Genomic DNA, 13,642 nt, shown 5'->3' with positions numbered 1-13,642 from the left:
CCATTTTGTGGCCCACAATTTTCAACACATAGCCATGGCCTGAAGGAAATGCCAAGTGTGCATGCATCCTTGCCTTAGGTACAAACTGATGATGAGTTTAGATGCGATTTCCATTCTGACCGCTACCGCTGTAGGGAATGGGGTAGAAGGTGGGTAATAGCTTATACCAACATGCCTGGTAGACAAAAACGGGCCCGTTTTCCATAATTCACTCAAACTCCAAACAGCAACTTAATTTTCTTTCAGTTTTCAGTTTGAGATGCACGGCAGGGATCTCCTCCCCAAGCAAAAGGCAATATGAGGTGAGAAGGAGAGCATGCTGCCAGCACAGGTATAGGCCTGCATAATGGAGCTGTGGCACTCAGAAAGAGGCTTTTCATTTTAACAACTGTGATCGTGAGGAAGGAAGCATAATGAAGATGGAGTAATTGAAGTGGGAGAAGGAAACATTAACCATACATTGCTAGGAAGACTGGGGTTATTTAATTTTGACTCCCTTTTTTTGATCAAGTAAGAAAATGGGCAGAGTGGTCCCGGGAATACAAAGAGGTTAGTGCCTCCGCCACAACAAACCCCTGGATTCTGGAAAGTTTGTCTGTTTTGTTTATTTTTTAGATGATATGAAGCCAAATTGTTTTGCACTGCTTTGTGTTTTCTCACTTTCATATGCATGTTGACTCTGGGATATATGTACCTGTGTCCAGGAGTTAAGTTACACAGGGATCTGATGATGCCCAAACACACACACATCTCTTTTTCTTTTTTTTTTTTTTTTTTTTTTTTAAGAGAGAGGGAGGAAGGGAAGGAAAGACAGAGAGAAGGAAGGAAGGATGGAAGGAAGGAAGGGAGGAAGAAAGGGAAACATCTTTAAACATTTTCTTGTTTTATTGTATTTTGTTTGTTCGTTTGTTTTTTACATGGGCTGGGGCCGGGAATCGAACCGAGGTCCTCCGGCATGGCAGGCAAGCACTTTGCCCGCTGAGCCACCGCGGCCCGCCCACATCTCTTTTTCTGATATATGCATCTCTTGGCTGCAAAAGAACTCCAAATCCTGCACAGAAAAATTTAGCAGGAAACAGTCAAAAACCTAAAACAGAACACAGAGAAAATGAGGACTTTTACACAAGGATGAAAGAAAAATAAAATACACCAAGGTCCAAAGAACATGATTCCAAAAGAGATCAAATTTGAAGATTACAGAATCTTAGTATCTGACTAATGATTAAATACTAAATGAAGATCATCAAAGATAATGTTTAATTCCCAAGTTCAAATGCCCTCTCACTCAGACAAAAGTTACGTGACCACAAACACTCCTTGTGAGTGAAACTTTGCTTGTAAAACAATTACATTTAAACAGTATCTGTCAAATTTTTAGGGAAAAGAAATGCATGTTAAAAACATTTCTGATATTTTTATTTCAAAGATTTGTAGCTAATTATTTAGACCTCTAACCAATATATTTTTTGAACCTGCAAAAACTCCAACAATTCTTTGGAAAATCAATCGAATGAACTGTGGATTTTACTGATGTTGGAGAACCCCTGAAGCATATTTAATAGGAGTAAACAAAGTATCTGTAAAGAAAAATCATATTTGTGTTCTTACCTACAGGAAGCTGATAAAGAATCCACTGAGGATAAGAAAGGCGTTGGTTATTTTAGTTAGATGCTTATGTCTTTTGAGCCTATTGATCAATATCACCCCTGGACAGGTTACCATGGGAATGAGACTTTGCTTGATTTGATAAACCCAAAGTTTCTTAACCCCTCCCATTTTTTTTAAAGAAAGGTGAGCAAAATACTTTTAAAAGAAGACTTTATCATTTACTCTGCCTGGAGAGATTCTTCAGCCATCACTTTAAAGGCACATGGACACTTTGAAATGTATGGTATTATGATCTAACCATAGGCTACAAAGAACTTAAAATCATTTGTTTAACCCTAAAAATCAATGTGGAAAATATATGGTACTCATGTAGGTAACAACAAACACATGTATTTTGTGCTGAAACATATATATAGAAATGAATATTTTAAGTAAAAAGCAGAGCACACATATATTAGTTGAAGTCTTGCCCACCTGCAAATTTGCTGATATCTCTATGTGTGCATTCATTTATTTATTACTTCAGGCCTTCATCTATTGAGCATCTATTGCATCAGGCACTGTGCTAAGTTCTGAAAGTATGTGCTTTTCCTATGAACGTGTCTTAATATTCTGGGATTTTTGATTCTATAGATCCCATGAGATATAATACCTGAGGATTGAGATTGAGGTGATGTTTTTGAAAACTCAAAGAGGTGAACATGCGATTTTGATTTTGTTATAGAAATTAATTAATCAAACTGTTAATTATAGTTTTAAACACTTTTAGTGCATGCTTGTCCTGGGAATTTGGTAAGTCATATAGGTTATATAGAGTAACCAAAATATTCAGTGAAAACATTGTTTTCCAAATTATTAAAATTGGCTAAAGGTAATTCTCACCATCTGTTGAGTGCTTACTATGTATCAGACAATGTGATATATCTTATATACTTTTGTACAGCATTTCACATCAGCTTCTCCAAGTCAGTAGAGAAATCACGCTGACTATTCTGAACACTCATGAATTTGTCATTGGTTATGGATGTTAGTGACGTAGATATCATTCACTGACTGTAGAGAATATCTGTGTATCAAGGTTGTTTCCAGTCATATACCTTGATGGAAATGGCACCAAATTCCAGCCAGACATGGGCTTATTACATAACCCTTACTCAGGTTCTCAAATAATAACCAGAATCGGACCATACCTATGAAACTTCGATCAGAAACCCCAGCCCCATCAGTACATTCTATCTCAAGATATCTAACAGATGGTCATGACTGTTCGAACGATCAATAACTTCTAAACAATTGGACTTTTCATGTATATCTATTGCAAACAATCAAATTCTGAAGTGTGTAGCTGATATCAAAAACCTGTATTATTTGAAGAATTTCTTTTCTGAGAACAAATCATATGGTGAAAATGATTCATGATTACATTTTTTTGTTTGTTTCTTTGTTTGTTTGTTTACATGGGCAGGCACCGGGAATAGAACCCGGATCCTCTGGCATGGCAGGCGAGCATTCTTACCTGCTGAGCCACCGTGGCTTGCTCATGATTACAATTTTAATGAGAAAAAAATACAATCACCTGATGTATAAATCGCAGGGCATATTCCTGAACCCCACATGAATCAATGAAGGTGTCTCTGTTCCCAGTCTTTGGTACTTTCTCAAGAACTAATAAGAGAGAGTGCTTTGGCGTCCCTTTGAAAACACTTTTTATTCATTTGTAAGATAAAATTGTGCTGTTTTATTTATTTCTTTTTTCATTACTGAGACGATAACCTCTCCAAGCCATCTTTGATGTTTTGGGCTCACCTTCTCTGTCCTCTTGCCAAGTTTTCCAAGTTTCCTTATTGTCAGACATTGTGCACCCTCATATCCCTCCCCCTTCTCGCACCGGTACCGTGGCTGTTAGTCCTTCTCAAGGATCACATTGTCAGTGCCTGAAATAGGGCATGAGTCTTCCCCTAATTAATCCGTTGTGCACACTGCTATTCGAGTAGTACTCCTGGCACATACTTCTATGCATTTCATTTCCCTGCTCAGAGAATTTAACTATAAATTCCTTATTTAAGTATTGAAGACCCTCCATGCTTTACCTGTTTCTTCCTTTTGAAGTATGATTTTTACACAAACTATCCATTTACTCATTCAACCTTTCAGCAAATATTGAACACAGATCAGGATCTGTGCAAGGTATGGCAGCTATAGCAATAAACAGAACAGGCAAAATCCTCCTCTCTCGTGGGCATTCCATCTTGGTGAAGAGATATGGTACTACAATTACAATGTTCTGCCAATATACCCTGTGCAGGGAGGACATCTTCAACTCTCCCCATATCTCCTCCTCCTTCCCCCACCAACTCCATTCCCGCCACACACACACGAACCCACATTGTGGGAGTCTGGGCTGCTGATTATACACACAACGCCCTTACTGGAAATTGCCCCCTGCTTTAGGGAACTTCTTTGCCCCAAATCCCATCCCCTTTTAGGAAGATGTTTGCAGAGAGTGACTGGCAGATGTGGAATTATGAAGGCCTGGCTCTCTAACTTCATTTTGGAACTTCCCAGCTCCAGACATTCCAATGGGGGTGGATTGAAGCTTCAATTGTAATGGCTTTGAAGGTCAGATCGTTTATCTGCCCAATCCCGCCTTCCTCACATCCCTACAGGCATATCCCCCAAGAGCACCTCCATAAGTTTTCTGTACATACTCTCCATTTCAGAGCATGTTTCTAGGGAAGTTATCTAAGATATGAAGTAACTACACCATAACCAAACAAATAAAACATAAATTATACTGCAAAGTGTGGTGGATTATTTTTCAGAGAATTATCATGGTGAGGTTATTATTTAATCTCTGTATTAAAGTCAACCTATTACATTCGAAAGCTTCCGCACACACATGCCAACAGTAGTTGTTTTTTCCTCTAAATTCTTGATTCCCAAAGAAAATAAAGAAATGATGGGCTCTGAGCTACATTTGTAGCCTCTTCCTAATACTTTCTTTTTTCACTAGTTAGATAAGTTAGGCCTCCAGGAGTAAAAGTGAGTATGTCAAGGAGCCAAATCTTTTTTTTTTTAATTTGAAGGTTAAATATCTGCCCTCTATATGCAACACTCGTATCTATCTGACTTTCTCTGGTCTTGAGTAGAGTATATGTATGTTTCAAGCTCATGCCCCCATAGCACCTACATGACACCTTGTACCTATGAGGTATCCAAGATGTTTTGGAATTAATGAATCTTAAAAATAAATGGAACAAAGGTGGTGGTAATGATGGGAATACAAAAAATCATGACATCAGACTTTTGGAACTTTAAACATAAACAACTCATTTTCTTACAGATATTTGTATTTTCACACAAAATTAAAAAGTATATACAATGAACACTACCTGTGCTAACTGTAAATGTCTTACTAGCAATAGTCAACAAAACATATATTATTACTTTTTTATTACTTTTTGAAGTGTCAAGATGCTTATAAAATATGATATTTTTAAATCCATGGTTGTATTTCCAATTTAGGAATAGTGTCGCTTTGTAACCAAGGAACTATTAGAAACACAAAAGCAAGGGAACAAATACAATTTAAAGTTTCATAATAAATTCCCCAAACATGGAGTGAATAGAAACATTGAAAATCAAATCTTTGTATTACACTTGAGAAATAGCAATTGACAGAGCAGTAACTGAACTGGTAATGGGAGACAGAAAAGATGGAGTTCTCTATGGAATATGACCCTGGAAACCCAGCTGTGGTAGCTATTAAAGAAACATTCCAAATATTTAGTATTAATGTGTTTTAGGTCATTTATTTTTTATCCTCCATCAAATACCTGGCTAGTATAGTACAAAATCTTGTTATTTCCATTATTACATTTGTTTGACTTCATGATCTCTTCTATTTTCTGGTACTACAGAACCTCACAGAATTTTTTTCCAGGTGTACATTTAAACTTAGTTTAGCGTTACCTCCATTTACAATGAGCTGCTCATAGGGGTGGACTGTCATGTTTCTTACCAAGTTTTTGCCTTTGGTTTGAAGAAATTAACTGTGCCTTTTCCATTTATCAGACAGTGAATGAAGGACCATTTGGCCGTATATATATCTTCACTCTATAGATTGGTCACTGTGCTATTATAGGAATTCAGGTAGCCTTCTTTGTGGGCATATATATGAAGGGCAGTGCAGAAATATTAATATGAATAAGCAAAAAAAAATAGACAAGAGAAAGCCCTTCAGAAATTACCTTAAAGACAGGAAAATCAGGCTATTAATGACTAGGAATCCAGCAATAGAAATAGGAAGCTGGCTTACAGTGAAAGCAAATAGGTTCTATGCTTCAGCTTTAAGTCAGCTCCTTTACCTTTATTTTCTATCCATGTCTAATACAAATTTACAAGTTAGTTTGGTTCGAGAAGTGCAGAAATTGCATCAGTTCTTAATGATCAATAGCGAAAATTGGCAAAAGGAGGTAAGTCCTTACATTACAAACACAATTAAAATGATCTTTTATGTTGATCTACCAAGAACAGCAATAAAAGTCAACTTTCATTTTTAGCCTTTTTACATCCAATGGATGGAAGACACACTTGACTAGGGCTCAGGAGCCCCTACCCCTTTTCTTACTCACCAGCTTCAGGTAAACTTGGATAAGTCCTTTGATCTTTCCAAGTCTCTGTGTCCCCAAATAAACAACCAGAATGTTCCATTGAATGACCATCTTGGGTTCCTCAAAGGTTATGAAGTTAGATTTCCTAATATATCCATGGAATGTCTAGTATGTCCAAATGATACAACTGAACATGTAATGTCTATCAATGGGTTTACTTCATCAAAGATAGCCTTTTTTACAAATCATGAAATTTTTTGAGATCAGGAGAATATACCCCTTACCAATTAAAGTCTAAATTATCACACCACATCTACTACTATCTTACTAAATTTGCCTGGTGCCCCTCATAGTTCTAGCTCTACCTCAGGTGACCAATTGAGTCTGCCTCCCTCTGCAAACCATACTCTGTTCTCGTGCTTTAATCCCTTCATTCTAACTCACCTGTCTCAGGAATAGGCAGTGTCTCATTTATGTATCCTGCTATTTTTTTCCTTTTTACCCTTTAGAACTGACGTTTTAAAGGGTTCCTTTGTTTTCTAGGCCCATTTCATATCTTTACTATTTAAAATGATCAGAATTCTCCTCTGGTTGATTATGTGTCTTTGTTTCATGTAGCACTTGAAACTCAGTCCACATCCCAATTCCCAAGTAGTATCTTTCAAAGAGAAGAATTTGCCATGATCTGACTAAATTTATGCCAGATTATTTATTGGGTAAAAAAAAAAAGTTTTCCTGGATAAAACTATTTGAGTATTGAATGCACTACAACATTTTATGAAATATTTTCTCCCATAAAACGGAATATGTCATATAGCTTAAAAATAAGAATGAGGCGGTGGCTTAAATTTTTAAGAGAACTCATTTCTCAAATCAAAGAAATCTTGTGATTTGTTAGGTTGGAAATAATTGAACAGATTTAATAGAAAAGTCACTAATCCTAGATTTCATAATGTAGCCAGATTTGAATCTCAGCATCTTTGGAATCTGGGATGACTCATGCAGACCACTTGTATATGATGCAGTCTTGAAATGGTGCCAAACAACTGGTGGCATCAATCAAAAAAATTAGTTGAGCCAATTCTTCCATGCCATGTAGACAATGCCCCAGTTGGTTATATTTTTCATTCTTCTGTTAAACACTTTGGCAGCATGTCAACATGGTGGCAACTTAACTCTGCATCTCATGAAGTGTGTGTCTGACAGGTATGATCTCAGGCTGAATTCTTTGATGATTCCTTCTACAGAGGGTTTGAGGATTTTCAGGTATTCAAACTTCTTGCCTCTTGGATCACTAAGATTTTTGTATATTCCTCTAGAAAGCTATAGCTCAGCAAATCATGAGATCATACAGCACAAAGAGGCCCTTGAGAGGGACTTTGGTCTAGCCATGATTGTGTATGTTTATTTCTTGGAGTCACTTGTGTTAATATCCATATATTTATGTTGGTGCTATCTTCTTATTGTATCAGAAGGTCTTTAAGGACTTGCCTTATTCCCCACAGTCCAATAGTATTGGACTACTTTCTCAAAGCAGTCTGTGAAAAATTCCTATCACACCAGATAACTAGGCAAAATTTACATGGGCACCAAAAACCCAGGCTCTCTTTTCTCCAATAAACATATATTTAAAGTAAAGTTCACTTCATAGGCCACTAGATACATTCTCATATATCTCATGATATTCTAATTTTTCTTTCAACACAGATTTTTTTTGGACTTGCCAGTATATACTATTTCCCTTTTATTTTTTTATTATTATTTTTTAAGGCTGATAGCTGAACTCCTTTTTTTTATCATTACAATTGACTTTTTTCCCTCTTTTGTGAAAAATAACATATATATGAAAAGCAATAAATTTCAACCACAGTACCACAATTAATTGCAGAGCATATTTCAGAGTTTGGCATGGGTTACAGTTCCACAATTTTAGGCTCTTATTTCTAGCTGCTCTAAGACACTGGAGGCTAATAGAGAGATCAATTTAATGATTCGGCAATCATATTCATTTATTAAATCTTATCTTCTCTGAATAACTCCATCATCACCTTTGATCTTTCTATCCCTCTCTTTAGGGGTGTTTGAGCTATGGCCATTCTAATTTTTTCATGTTGGAAGGGTCTGTCAAAAATATGGGGTAGGGAGATGGAACTATCTGATGTTCTGGAGAGTCTGGGCCCTGTAGGGTTCAGGACTTTTCCAGGGACCCATCTGGAGTCAACACAGATTCTAAAATTCAATTTTTAAATCCCATGCCAATTCCTATAGTTACAGAAAAATATACTTATTCAAATAACAATAATTAGGAGGCAAGGGTGGGACCAAAAAACTTGACTACTCCAGGGCATCAAAGTTAGAACTTTAGGTGCAAAAGGGCTGAGACCAGATATGTCTTGCTGAATGCCATATCTCAATACCTGTCATATGGCATGTATTTTAATAATATTTGTTAAATAATGGTAATAATAAATTAAAAAATGAACTTAATTTTACTATGATGTCTTTCACTAGAAGCAAGTACTCCTTTGGGGGGGGAGTAGGAATATGGGTCCACTTTTAGAAACAGAAGCTACTGATATTTTTTTACTTTCATATTTTATAGTGGACACTCAAGGTTGTTTTAAATTTCTCTTTCATTTCAAAAATAATCTCAAATAATTGTCAATGCTTGCAATAAATTGTTCTATTTATGACATATTCAGACACTAACTTACTATTCTTCCCTCATTGACTGTCATTTACTTTTTATGGATTCAAAAAATCTATAATGGAGTTGCTCTCATTTCATAATGATATAAATAATATTGTATATGTGCTTTAAAAATATTCACTTTAGTTGGAAATGTTTAGAGTGCTCTAAAGTGTAAAAATCTACCTAAAAAGGTAAAAGAAAACGGTGCTATTCAAAGTTGTTCAAGATGCTAAACAAATTAAATGCTTTGTTTAAAAATAAGTCTTTTTTAAATATAGTATGCTCCTTCTGATATGTGTTTCTGATTAAATCCAAACAATGCCCAAACCAACATTTCAGATAAAGAAAAACACCTGATAAAGATGACAGATTCTATATCTCACAATATGTCAATAACATTTTTCTTCAGTTAACACCTTCTTAAGGATAAGAGGAAAATTCTAACTAATAAAAAAGAACCTTTTAAGATGTTCTAAAAATCTCCAGCTTATTGAACTCACCTTTACTGGACAGATGGCAGGTAACAAACTGATTGTGGCCAATATAATCTGTCAAAACAATCTGCCATGAGCAGGTGTCAGATAATTATCTAAATGAACAAATTATATAAAGTAATAAGCAAACTAAAAATAGGTCCTGAATATAAAGGAATAACATGCACCTAAACTTTCAAACTGACCTGAAATCATACATATGATACAAAAATGAGCTAATTCTTAGGGCAAAGAAGAATTATTAACAGTTTCTATTTTATTTACTTAATTTTTTGCTTTGTGAAAAAAAGTTTTGAGGTTCTCATTCAAACAGAACTTTAGTTAGATAATACTGAGATGTCAATATAACAAAAGTGGTTTCTTGTTTGCCAAGTATTTCTAATGCCTTATTTTAAGTCACAGCAATGAAACATTGTTTTATTCAATTGTTATTGTAAAATATTATGCATAAACATGGAAAACATTCAAAATATAACATATGTAATAAAATAATAAAAAATTACCCATCTAAAGAATACATGAAAGTCTTTTTCTCCCTAAAAAGTAGTTCCATAAATTATGAATGATATTCACATGTATTGAATTATAATATAGGTGCATTGCGTAAATGGAAATTATCTGGTTACCAATAAATGATTAATTTGTATTTCCTTACACTGCTAGACATTATTATCACCAGTTGAAATAAAGACATTTTTTTTATTGATATGGAGTCAGACATGTTGGTTAAGTTAATATTAACTTACTTTACCAATAGCAAGTTCAATAAGTAGCAAGTGGCCTAGTTAGATGGTGTTTTGGTTTACTAAAACAGCTGGAATAAAATATACCAGAAATGGAATGGCTTTTATAAAAGAAATTTATGTTACAAGTTTGCAGTTCTAAGGCCAGAAAAACGTCCAAACTAAGGCATCCAAGAAAAAATGCCTTAATTCAAGAGCAGCTGATGTCTGTCACATGAGAAGGCACGTGGCTTGCGTCCACTGGGCCTTGTTCCCAGTTTCATTGCTTCCAGCTTCTGATGCCAATGCTTTCTTCTTAAAACATTGGTGGGTCATCAGTCAGCTCCTCCAGGTCACAACTCTGGGTTCTGGCTTGCTTAGCATCTCATGGGAAGGCACATGGTGATGTCTGCTGGTCTCTATTCATTTCTAGGCACCTGCTTTCTCTGTTGGCACTCCAAGCATCTCCAGATCCATGTTTCAGTCAGTTATGAAACAGCTGTTCTCCAAGCATCTGCATCTGAGGTTTCTCCAAAATGTTTCCTGTTTTAAAGGACTCTAGTAAACTAATCAAGACCCACTTTGAATAAATGGAGTCACATCTCCATCTAATCAAAGGAAGGCCACACCCACAATTGCGTGTGTCACATCTCCATGAAAACAATACACTCGAAGATTCCTGCCCTCAACAGTAGGTCTGGCCCCACAAGATTGGATCAGGATTCAAACATGGCTTTTCTGAAGTATGTAATAGTTTCAAACCAGCACAGGTGGATAGAGTAAAGATGTTGCATCTCACAAAATTTGATATAATAATATTTTTCTTTCATTTAGCATCCTTTTAAGGATAAGAGGAAAGTTCTAATTAATAAAAGAGTCTTTCAAGATGTTCTAAAAATTACCAGCTGTTTGAAGTCACCTTTTCTAGACAAGTAGAACTATATGGACAGAAGTTACCATTTTAAGTTTTCTCTATTTAGCACTAAATATTTTTGCCTCTGAAGTACCACTTGCTTTTGACATTTCAGTTATGTAAATAAAATCTTACTAGACAACCATTCCCAGGTGGGAAATGTGTATTATAAAACAGCCTTTATGTGACTGGATCTCAATACCTCTTAGAGAACTGATTCCTTTGAAGAAGTGGGTAAATTTGCATAGAAGCAAGGATTCCTTGGAGAAGAATTCTGTGGAGTTCTGACCTTCATACTTCCCAATTGATTACAACTGCACTGATTTCTGAATGGACACTGCCATAACACAACAGTTATCAAAGATTTTGGCCTCTGGATCCATTTATACTCTTAAAATTATCGAAGTTCCCTAAAGGCTTTTTGATTATGTGACTCATACCCCTTAATATTTAGCCTATTAATAATACATGGAGATATTTTAAAATAGTTATTAACTCATTTAAAATATCAATAATAAATTCATACCTGTTAACATAAATAGGATATTTTATTTTTAAAAATCTGCATTTTTCAAAATAGAAAATATCGAGATGAGTGGCATCCTTTTTATTTTGCAAATATCTTTATATATGAAGACAGTCGGATGTTCATTTCTTTTGCTGCATTAATCTGTTGTAATAGGTCATTTTAGTTGAAATATATGGAGAAAATTCAGTCTCACACAGATAGGTAGTTGGAAAAGGGAAGAGTAGTGAAATACCTTTTTCTCATAACCTTTTCTATTTTTAATACTATACCATGCCTCAACAAGTGGTAGTTTCTTAAAAATTAAATGCAATGTAAAATCTAAATTAACATCAATTAATTTTTTTGTACTCCATTATATTAGCATCCATTGATCTGTCCTGCATTTTGAATGAGTTTTTTACCATGCATCATTTTTTAACACCATGCATCGGACATTTGGAAAATATTGGTTCACTGAGTTATGCAGATCATATAAATGTGCAGTAGAAAATTCCACTGCTCATTTGTGAGAGAATGGAGGTGAAAATCAAAGTCATATTTTAGTATTATCATGAAAATAGGTTTGTCCACTCAGATACTCTGAAAGAATCTCAGGAAACCGCACGGTCTCCAGATCACATGTTCAGAACCACTGCCGTGAAGGAAAGAACAGAATGACGAATGGTCCCACATTCAACAGCAGACACCAGATAAGCACGGGAGATATAAGTGCCTGAATAACAAAAATAAGTGAAGGGAGCAAGTGTAGCACAGCACCCATGGCGACAGAGCTGCTCCTTGGTTGCCATATAAGACTATGAAGCAAATGTTGTCTGATCTGATTTTTAAAGATAAACCAGAACTCTGGATTTTTACGTAAAATCTCCTGATTTTTAGAAGTTGCCCAAAAACTCTGTAGGCCAAGTGCAAAGGCTCTGTGGATTCAAGCCATAAGAAAGTCAGGAAGTGTAGCTGAGAACATTGTTTCTGGTATAAAAATGGCTGAAGCCAGAAGTCAGCTATGGAAACAATGACTGCACAGGAGAAGGTAGCTAAGCACTATAAACTTGGGAGCCAAATCTGGAGTTAAGTACTTGAATCACGAGGTGGTGGAATCAATCTCCTCAACTCTGTAAAACTATCACCACAGCAGTGGGCAAAAGCATTTCAAATTGTGTTGGACCAGTTTTCCACAAAGGTGTGTGCTGTAGTAAATAAAACAAGAACAGCAGCTAATTGGGCCCTGGGTGGAGAGAACATAATTGGGTGGACAGACCGGTTTCTCTCGTGGTCTTTTCACTTGGCATTTTAAAGCAGGACAGATTTTGATGGGCAAAGTAAGCTCTGGGAGCTCAGCACTATAAGGAAGAAGAGAGGCATTAAAATGTAATGTAAATCCTGACAATTTATGCGGGTGAGAACCAGACAATCATTTAAATATTAAAAAGCGATGAATCCTAAATTTTACTGATAGCTGGTGAAACAAATTATACTGGTTATACATATTTCCACCATTATTAATGGACCATGTTTTTCTGTTCTTTTTTTTGTGTGTCTTGTTTTGTTTATTCTAAAAAGGATAACTTGTTTTATTTCTACTTACCTCACCCAGTTTCTGTTTAGCGAATCCTCTTTAAGCCATGATGTTCTAAAGGTCAGCACAAGGGAACATCACATGTGGGTTTATCATTGCAGTGACTCCTCTGTGAAGAGGACATGGAACAATTCCACCCTCTTTGTAGGTGGATCCCACTCTTTCCATCAAGAGGGGTCCCCTCTCCTGATTCTAAGTTAGGCCTGTGACTGTGACAAAAGGGATGCTATAAAACTGGCAAGACAGCTTTCACCTTTTTCTCTTGGAACACTCACTCTGGGGGAAGCCAGCTACTGTGTAAAAAAAATCTAAATACTCTGAGATGACCATAAATAAGGAAGGATAGTCCGGCCACATGGAGAGGGCACATGCAAAGACAGTGATGGCTAGCCAGTCCAGAGCCATTGTGGTCCTCCTAGGGCAGGTACTGGACAAGTGAGATAAAAAGTACTTTTGCCCTTCTAGCCCCTACCAATATCACATAGAGAAAAACCTAAG

The sequence above is a fragment of the Tamandua tetradactyla genome, chromosome 3 (genome assembly GCF_023851605.1).
Source record: "Tamandua tetradactyla isolate mTamTet1 chromosome 3, mTamTet1.pri, whole genome shotgun sequence".
NCBI classification, from domain to species: domain Eukaryota; kingdom Metazoa; phylum Chordata; class Mammalia; order Pilosa; family Myrmecophagidae; genus Tamandua; species Tamandua tetradactyla.
Note: the sequence above shows the minus strand (reverse complement) of the source record.